The sequence below is a fragment of the Octodon degus genome, unplaced genomic scaffold, assembly GCF_000260255.1.
Source record: "Octodon degus isolate 3935 unplaced genomic scaffold, OctDeg1.0 scaffold00295, whole genome shotgun sequence".
NCBI lineage: Eukaryota > Metazoa > Chordata > Mammalia > Rodentia > Octodontidae > Octodon > Octodon degus.
The window spans coordinates 522,676-532,111 of record NW_004524871.1 but is presented as its reverse complement, the minus strand read 5'-3'; the positions used below and the strand labels follow the sequence as shown (position 1 = coordinate 532,111).

At 49.4% G+C, this 9,436-nt stretch overlaps 1 protein-coding gene and 2 pseudogenes across 1 annotated transcript in view; 2 read left to right on the top strand and 1 right to left on the bottom strand.

The window, feature by feature from the left end:
• The window catches only part of LOC101577703, a 45,828-nt pseudogene extending 37,601 nt beyond the window's left edge, over positions 1–8,227 (top strand).
• Positions 1–9,436, top strand: part of Ldlrad4 (low density lipoprotein receptor class A domain containing 4) — a 324,839-nt gene that overhangs the window by 20,381 nt on the left and 295,022 nt on the right. The gene's annotated exons all lie outside the window — the stretch shown is intronic.
• The window catches only part of LOC101577295, a 64,673-nt pseudogene continuing 63,870 nt past the window's right edge, over positions 8,634–9,436 (bottom strand).

Below are 9,436 nucleotides of genomic sequence, written 5' to 3'. Positions count from 1 at the left end.
TGACTTACTGTTAATGCCCTCAAATTTCTTTTGGAGTTGGGCAGGGGAGGATGCACTAAGAGAAATAAAGAATTAGCTCACTTTTCTTTGTAGCAGTTCATTCTCTGCATTTGTGACTTCAGATCTCTTCCTCTGGTTGGGCCATTTTAAGGAGCAGACACCAGTTTCTATGTGGTGTAAAAGGTGGTGGAACCTGAGATCTCTGGGAGCTTGGTGAAGCCAAGCTCTCCCCGGTGCTGGTGGCTCTGCAGTGCTGCAGCTGGCTTGGTATCTGTGTGTCTGTGTGCACCCATGTATTTCTGTGCAGGTGACGGGTCAGGGCCTGGGACCTGGGCTGTCTGGAACCAGCTGCTCAGGCGACACCGGTATCCTTGCTGCCATCCTCAGGCCTGGGGTCTGGTGCAGGCCAGTCTGGAGAAGGAAGGTGCTGGGGGCCAGGCACGTCCCTCCCTCCCTCTTTCCGCCCTGGTCTCTTTTGCCAGTGATGCTGTGATTTTAGCTTTTCTTGACCTACTGAATTGCCAGGCTTCCTTGCTGTTGGGGAACAGCAAATGAGGGAGTTGTACAAGTTAAGGTGAGACATTCTGTGGAACATTCTGTGAGGTGGAAGTTTTTCTCTGCTTGTTTCCCGTGCCAGGCAGTCTGAGTCACTGCTAATGGAGAACACAAATCCCATCCGAGAATCTGGGCTGTGCAGGGACCCAGCCCACCTGCTTGCCTGCCTTCCTGGTCTGGAATGTGCCAGCTGAGTCAGGGAGCTCAGTAGAGCTTGTCAGCAAAAGAGTGCAGAGTCTGTGCTTCAGAGATCGCGGCGTAGACCGGGCCTTTCTGTCTGTGGTGCTGCTGGAAGTGGATGAGGCAGCTGGAGAATCAGGAGGGATTTAGCATGCTCCCTCCCTGAGGCACAGGGGCCTTGACCTTTCAGTTTGGATCCTTCCCAAAATTGTAGGTGGTGAAAAGAGTGTGTTCCAGGGCAGCCACGTGTGAGGCAAGTGGGACTTCGCAGTCCCTCCAGGCAGTGCCGCGTGTGCAGTGCATCTGTGTCTCTTTCCTGAGCGTTTGTCTCTGTCAGATGTCTTGACACTGGTGCCACTCGACGAGCTCCCATGGAGCAGGTGGGAAGCATTCTTGGGCTTTTCAGTAAGGATCAAATGCGCAGTCACAGGACCCCTGTTATTGGGTAGCTCCTAAGGGGTGGCTTGCCAGTTTAAAGTATTTCATGTCCTTCTTGCCTTGGACAAAGAATTGGGGGAGACCAGCCAAAAATGATGCCAGAAGTTTATTTGGAAAGGGAGAGTGAAGGGGTAAAGGGAAGAACTAGATCTGTAGAGAGAACTGGGGTCAAACAACGAGAAGAAAGGATAAAAACTACAATAGAGGCGCCCTTTATGTCCAGGAGACTCAGGGCAGGCAGCCGTGAGGAGTCACCAGAGTGGCTCTCTGTGGCCTCTCCTCCCCTGTGCCATCTCCATTTCAGGGAGCCCTGAAAGTTCCACATACACATCTTGAGAATTATTTGGCATTGTCTTGGGATCTTGTAATTGCCAGTTCCTGCTCATTTCCCTGGCCAGCTTTGCCACACCCAGTCTCCTGTCTCAGCCTCCTGGCCTGATGGACAACCTGGTGTTGGAGAGCCTTTTGTCTTCCCTTTGGTGAGTGCGTCTTTTCCTTCTGTGATTTGGCACTGGCCCCCGGCAGCAGCAGCTCGTTCCTGCCAGGGCCTATGAAGGTGTGGGTGCAGCATCGTTTCTCCTTGAGCTTACCCACTGAAAACTCAAACTGTTCCCAGTCGAGCTTTGTTAAGTAACTGTCCATGCCACTGGACATGCCCCGAGGGACCATGAAACTGGGTTCCCAAGATTTTGGCAAAAGTAGAATCCATTCTTGGAAGTGACATACGTACCTGATTTCCTTCCTTATTTGGGGTAACCTCATTCTGTCAGCTATTTTAAGAAACTTTCAGAATTGGTAATGGCAAACACTTCTGAGCTGTGCTTTTGGGTGAAACGCCCAGCTGTGCTTCTCCCTCTGAACCTTCGGAGCCCCACATTTCCACACAGCACAGGGGTGTTCAGGTGCAGACCTGGGTGATTCAGAAAGGTTCTGAACTGTGGAACTTTTGGACCTTTTCTGAGCTAGGTTTTTACAGCTGAGTGTCCTGGAATTCACATTCTCTCTGCCACTTACGAAACCATCTGTAAGCAGCTTGCAGCTGGCTGGCGTGTGCCATGTCCTCAGAGCTATGAGGAACAGGTGGCCTGGGCGGGTTCTGTGTAATAACAGGATGCACCTGTCTCCCTTCCTCGGGAGTTTGGACTTGGTCTTACTAGGAGATGCAGTCTTCATGTTAGGTTGTTACTAATTACTGTACTTCTGATGAGTCTGAAGACATTTGCCTGCTGTTTAAGGGTTACATTTGTAGGATTCGATAAAAAAGATGGGCCTTGGCTGGAATGCTAGTCCTGCTGTTTTTACTCATCCTGTTAACCAGACAGTCCTACTTGTCTGAGTACCAGCTTTTGTCACCTTCTCAGATGTGGTTTATCCTGAGGGTTATTTGAAAGATGCCGGTCAGCACTTGAGGCACATGCTGCTGAGCAAAGTCATTCCTTCCTCCTAACGCTGGCCAGCTCTTCTCCATGGACCACACAAGGGGCAGATGGGCAGAGGACAGGGTCAGAGGGGCTTGGCTGAGGGACCTTGGGATACCTGTGGGGGCCAGGCATGGGGCAGCACCAGAACCATGTGGGCAGAGTGCAGCCCAATGCCAGTGGAGCGGTGGTCAGCACCCCACCCCCACAGGAGGGCAGCTCAGACTCAGACTTGGTCTGCCCTCAGCACAGACAGGAAAACTCGGATGGAGCTTTCTGGTTTCCTTTAGCACCCTCAGTCTGTGGTGAGGCCTGGTAGCCCGGGTGAGAGCAGTGGTCCCAGGATGCCGCTCAGCAAGTGACAAATGACGCTGTCTGTAGGCCCTGGGCCCTGACCTGAGCTTCCCAGTTGTGGGTTACATTTGAAAGTTTAGACTAAAGGCGTAAGGCTGGTGATTCTGGATGGCCATTCTTTGCCTTTGACTGCAGTCCCTGCCATCTGCATTGACACAGAAAGCAGAGCTTATACCCACCAGCTGTGCAGAGTCATGATGGAGCTGTGAAAGTGTGATTGGCAGAAACGGTGTGAGCAGTGGTGTGACCCTGCGCGGGGGGCCCTAGCCCAGGGAGCACTTGGGTCTACTTGAGTCAGTTTCTCGTGGAGGCTGCTTCCAAATTTCCATCCGCAGCAGGCACGTGGCGGGTTGGGGCCTCCGCTGCCTTTCAGGTAGTTGGTCAGCAGGGACACCACCCCTGGTGGGCCCTAGCTCCTGGTTCTGGGGTCCCTTGACTTTTGAGGCGACCCCTGGGTTCCTCAGGCCTCATGCAGCCTCCTTCTGGTTCCCGCTTCTCCTGCTGCCTGTGCCTGCATCCGTAGAGAGGGTACAGGGTGTTACCTTTCACCAGGTCCCCACATTTCGCAGCTTAGGGTTGAGAACGGTGTGTGGGGAAGAGAGCAGGAAGGCCAGCAAGTGTGTGTGAAGCTTGGTGAAGGACACACGCTGGCTCTGTCACCGTCTGTGCCTGGGACCTTGGGAATTGTCTCTGCCTGTTCACTGAGTTCTGTCCTGTTATGAAAGAACGCTATTTTCTTAAGTGGACACGCAGAACTATCCGGCAAACACCATTAGCATTTGTGTTATGTCCAGGCAGGCTGCCGCTCGGTCCACTGATGTGCACACAGTATTGTTACAGTAACCAGAGCAGGCAAATTTTCCACCTGCAACTTTGGTGGGGGAGGCTAGCTTAGGGTGTGGGCACACAATATAAAAATAAGCCTTTCAGAGATTCCTGCTGTTTGATGGTGCCTTTAAGTTAGAAATAGCATTGCTTTTTATGGGCTTCTTGGAAGCACCTGAGAAGGAATTTGGTTTTGTAGGTTTGATCCCTATGCTGTGAGGCGGTGTGGCACTGTGGGGACAGTGCCGGACAGCTGCTCCAACACCTGCTCGGTGTGTCCCTGCCTCCCTGTCCTCCATCTGGCATCCTAAGGTACATGAAACCCCGGGGTAAGATGTGCCTTGCCAAGGTCAGGTTTTGGGGATGCTCAGCAGTCCCTGTACAGTCACCTGGGCACATCTGTGCGGCAGGTATGGGTGTGTATCCCCTTCGGGGACGCCTCAAAAAGGTTGGCTGGGGCTCTATCAAGGAATGTGACCCTTCCTAGTCTCTGTGGGTCACCCTGTCAAAAGGGGTCTTCATGGGCACCTCGAATTTTCTAGACCTATGTAACACTTGTGAACAGAGGTCAGCTGCCACATTCTCAGATGCGTGCAGAAAGAACACGTGAAGTCACTCTTGGGACACTATCGAGGCTTTTAACCTGCAGAGATCTGGGGCATCTGAGACCTGAGGAGGTATCCAGCTCTGATAGGATTCCCTGTAGGTTCTGACCGAGTTGTGGACGGAAGTGCACAGGAATGTGACCTAAGAATCCAGTGTTTCTCACGTGGCTGTGGGACGAATGTGCACAGAGGTGCCACCGGCTGGGGATGGGGTGGGGAGGAGCACAAGGGGCTCGTTGGAAGTGTGCATGGCTTTGTCTGGGAGGTTTTCTACTTAGCTATAAGGTGATGCCTGCTGTGCAGGCTGGGACCCTGCTGGAGGCTGCTCAGTGACCGCTGCAAGCTGGGTGCCTGGGTGAGGTCGCCGGGCAGGATGTGGGCCAGCTCAGGCTCCTCCTCTTCCTACACTCTGCTGTGCATCTCTGTGTATTTCTGTGTCTCTTGTGAAGCCTGGGCGACTGTGAACTCTACGCAGACAGCGGGGAGATCTCAGGCAAGCTCCTCCCTTCAGCTTTCACCACACACTGTGGGCTCAGGGCTCCATCGCGGCCTCTAGTCCAACTCGGATGCTCGCGTTTCAGACGCTGGGCAGCTGGGTAAGATGCAGTGTGACCTGGAGTTGGGGTGTTGGGTTGGGAGGTCTCAAAAGCCCTACAGCTGAGCATATGTGTACTTGGTGCGGGGGTCGAGCCCAGCGCCTCATGTGTGCTGGGCACGCGCTCTACCCTGAGATGTGCGCTCACTGCCCTGCCTCTCACACTCTCCAAGCTGCTGCTTGTGCTGCAGGCTGCCTTCTGTACTCAGCTGGTGCCACGGGACCAGGAGCTGCGGTGCATTTGTGTCTCATCCTTTCTGGGCTCTGCGGAGGTGTGGCTGCCTTGTGATGTCTGGGCAAGGTGGCTGTTTCCTGTGGCGCTGGTCTGATATCCAGGCCATGTGTCCTCTTTTGCCTCCTCACTCTGCTTCCGCTAATTCCCTACAAATGTGAATTAGATGCTGATACCCTTGAATCACTGGAGAAAAACTTGCTTCTGGGCTCAGAAGGTATCTGGTGCCTGGAGGATACGGGTGCTTTAAGTCATCACCCCACTTAGTTCTCTGATACTTAAGTCAGTGTACATTGTTAGCTCTTTAATGTTGTCTGGAACTTAATTGCCCCTCGGTGTAAATTATGGTAAAATATAGTGCCTATCTGGGAGAGATTGAAAGCCTGTGGTTGCTCATGGAAACGTGAAGTGGGTAGCTGCCGGAAGACTGTGCTGCAACCGTTTTTGAGTGCGTAGTTCTGTGGCCTGAGGCCCCATCATGGCGTTGGGTCCCTGCTGCTGCCACCCAGCCTCTGTGAGGACAGGAAGAGAGGTGAGGAAGTGGATGGAGTCTCAGAGGAGCCACAGAAGCAGCAGGGAGGTGGTTTCAGTCCCTCAGTGCTGCAGCTGATGTGCGCAGCAGCAGCAGCAGCAGCAGCAGCAGCAGCAGCAGCAGCAGCAGCAGCAGCAGCAGCAGCAGAGAAGGGCTTGGGCAGGGCTGGGTTCCTGTGTATAGGGCGGGCTGGCAGGGGCTGAGTCACAAGGGTGTCTCAGGCTTTCTTCCTGGGTCAGTGGGGAGCTGCTCTGCGAAGAGATGGGCAGGGCCTGTTCAGCACTTGCACACTGAGTCTGGACATCATTGGGGAGGGGCTGCTCTGGGTCAGCAGCAGCCCAGGGTTGGTAGAGGTCCGGCGCAGCCTGAGGCGTGGGGCCCCAGCATACAGCTCTAGCCCCTGGGGGAGGAAGGTGTGGAGCCCACAGAGCCTCCTGGTCCTTGCCTTGGTGTGAGGGGCTCTGTCCTGTTGCTGAGCTTTGGCCTCTTTATAAAAAGCAGTCACTAAATTCTTAGCTGTTAGTCCTCAGTTTCTAGCTTTGGAGACGCCTTCATGATCCACACTTTGTGTTTTCTGCCAAGAAGTAGTGTGGCCATGGTCACCCACACTCACTCCTTGTGTGTGTCATCTCAAGAACACTGGTGGAAGTACTTTGTGTGACAGGCAGCCTTCAGTATGGCTGAATTTAGCCTCTGGTTTCAAAATGCCCCACCTAATAGCTTGTCTTTTCCCTGTACTAGTAGTACTTTTGAGAATGTCACCCATTTGTCCTGCAGTTGGAAGGATCTCACTGTTGTTAACTTTAGAATTGGGAAGACTAAAAATATTTTAATTAGGCTAGGCATGGTGGCACTCTGGGAGACTGAGGCAGGAAGATTGGGAGTTTGAGCTCAGCCTGAGCAACTTAGTGATTTAGCAAGACTCTCTCTCAAAATAAAAAGTATGAGGGCTCGATCCCAGGTCCTGTGTGCCTGCCAGCTCCACCCCTGGGCTGCATTGAGCCCACAACTGAGTCTGGGTGTGGTGGCGCACACCTGTAATCCCAGCACTTGGGAGACTGAAAACAGGAGGATCACTCTAAGCCCAAGTTGTGTAGTGAGACCCTGTACCAAATACATAAATGAAAAAAAGATAAATCATCCACATGGCTGACACGGACAGAGGATCTGCAAACTGCGGCACAGGGTTACAGGATAAATCCTGAGGGGACTTGACTGACCTTATCAGATACAAAAGTTGCATTTCTTGTTGTATAGGTCTTGCTTTATCTTGGTCTTAACAATCCAGCAGAAAAGTATAAAAATAAGGTATAAAAAGTAAAGCCATGTTAATGTGCTGAGCTACGAAAGGCTTAAGTCAACAACTTCTGACATTGTCAGTCCTACGGAAAACCCACTACTATTATGGACTATTGGACATACTGGATTATTTTGCTGAATTTACGCACCTACAATATTTAAATGGCAATGAAATACCCATCTCTAACAAAGCTAAACAAACAAACAAAAAAAGGGGATACAAAGGAAGGACCATTTTGTATCTGTATATGCAAAATAGTTAGGATAGATATACAGCTACTTTCTCTTAATTCAATGAGAAGAAAGATTTGTACGAATAGTGTTTGGACAAGTTATCATGTCTGCATCTTGTACTATGAATAACCACTAAGAAGATAACAATATGCAATGTATTAATTATTGAAATGGACCTATTAATCGGTTTTGAAACTCTCATTGCTGTTTCTAAATAAAATTAATAAAAAATAAAAAAAATGTAGAGCTGAAAAAAAAATTAAAAAAAGTATAGAGCCAGGGAGATGGCTCAGTAGAATAAGCGCTTGCCTGGCAAGCACAAGGGCCTGAGTTCAATCCCTGGTTCCACAAAAAAAAAAAAAAAAAAAAAAGGTATAAAGGTGGGAGAGGTAGCTTAGCGAGAAGGCCAGGGATTTAAAACATCGAGTTTTTTGAGTCCAGCTGCAGTGGCCTCCAATTTTAAAAAGGCAAACATGGCGTCAGGTGTTCTGAGAAAAAGGATGAGTCCTAAGCCAGAGCTGCTGACTGAAGAGCAGAAACAGGAAATCCGGGAAGCTTTTGATCTCTTTGATGCAGATGGGACTGGGACCATTGATGTAAAGGAACTAAAGGTGGCAATGAGAGCGCTGGGCTTTGAGCCCAGGAAAGAAGAAATCCAGAAAATGATCAGCGAAATTGACAAGGAGGGGACAGGCAAAATGAACTTCAGTGACTTTTTGACCGTGATGACTCAGAAAATGTCTGAGAAAGATACCAAGGAAGTAATCCTGAAAGCTTTCAAGCTCTTCGATGATGACGAAACCAGGCCCAACATTGTTCAGAAATCTGAAGTGCATGGCCGAGGAGCTGAACCTGACTGATGAGGAACTGCAGGAGATGATTGACGAAGCCAACCGAGATGGAGACGGCGAGGTCAACGAGCAGGAGTTCCTGCGCATCATGAAAAAGCCCAGCTTCTAGTGAGACCCGTGTCATGTCTCCTTCTGCAAGCACATGTGACTAGAGAGTGCCCGCTGTCCTGTGAATTCCGGCTCCCCATTGCCCTGTAGAACATCAGTCGTGGCCTTGAATCTGATTTGGACTTCTGAAATTGTTTTTCTTTTTCTTTCTTTCTTTTTTTTTTTTTGTAAAACTCGTTCAAAATTTAATCAAATATCTTAGTTTTTTATCCCCTTGGTACAAAAGTTTACAGATGAATTTCATATTCCATCACAGTTACATGGTCTAGTGCATTTCAGAGTATTTGGATATTATCAAGGCTGTCCTTTTCCAATGAAAACATTTAAAAAACAGTACTTCAACAAGTAACATGATAAGGAACTACTTACACTTTTGGATCTCACCTCTTAAGTACAAATATATTACTAGAGTGAACCACTGCACAGTGTACTAAAATGAAGTTCTCTGTTAAGATAGAGGAAGCTACAGGATTTTGAAGTTACTTCCCAAAAACTAGATTAGTGGATAGAACTTTGGGTTTATCATATTGTTCTTCTTTTCCATAAAGTAACTTCCATTATGTACACACTATACCATCATTGTCCACTGGATTAAGTGGGAAGTAGCTGTGTAATTTTAGTGAGATCACTGGTGGCAACTGACCTCTTCTAGATTATGCTGGTGTTTACAGTTAAATCACATCTAATGTGAAATTTCGAATTACATCCAGAGCTCCAGTGTCAAAGCCACACATATCCAACATGCCTCTATCATCTGGGTCTGCAGTAGTAAAACCATTTGATGTCATTCCACAAATAATCAGTTTAGCTGGAATGTCCACTTTCTTTCTGTACTCCCTTAGAGCAACAGAAGGATGGACATTTCCTGCAAAAGTTTCATTATCAGTGAAAACAACGAAGACATCAGCAGCTGTGCTCCTCTTCTGAGCCCAGATCGTTGGAAGAGAGCAATCAGTTCCACCAGCTGGGATCTGATTCACAGCCATTAAAACTTGTTGTAAGGTCATATCTTTTGTCACAGGACATGGTACCATTTCATCTGAAAAAGCAAGTACGTACGAATCTTTCTCTGTTCATGTGACGACCATGCACATGGCTGCAGTAACTGTGCTAGCACTGAGTATACTACCCAAAATTCTTTGGTTCATCGAAGCACTGACATTGACAGCCAGCAAGAAACGTTTTCCAGTTGGCTCAACTGTCTTAAATG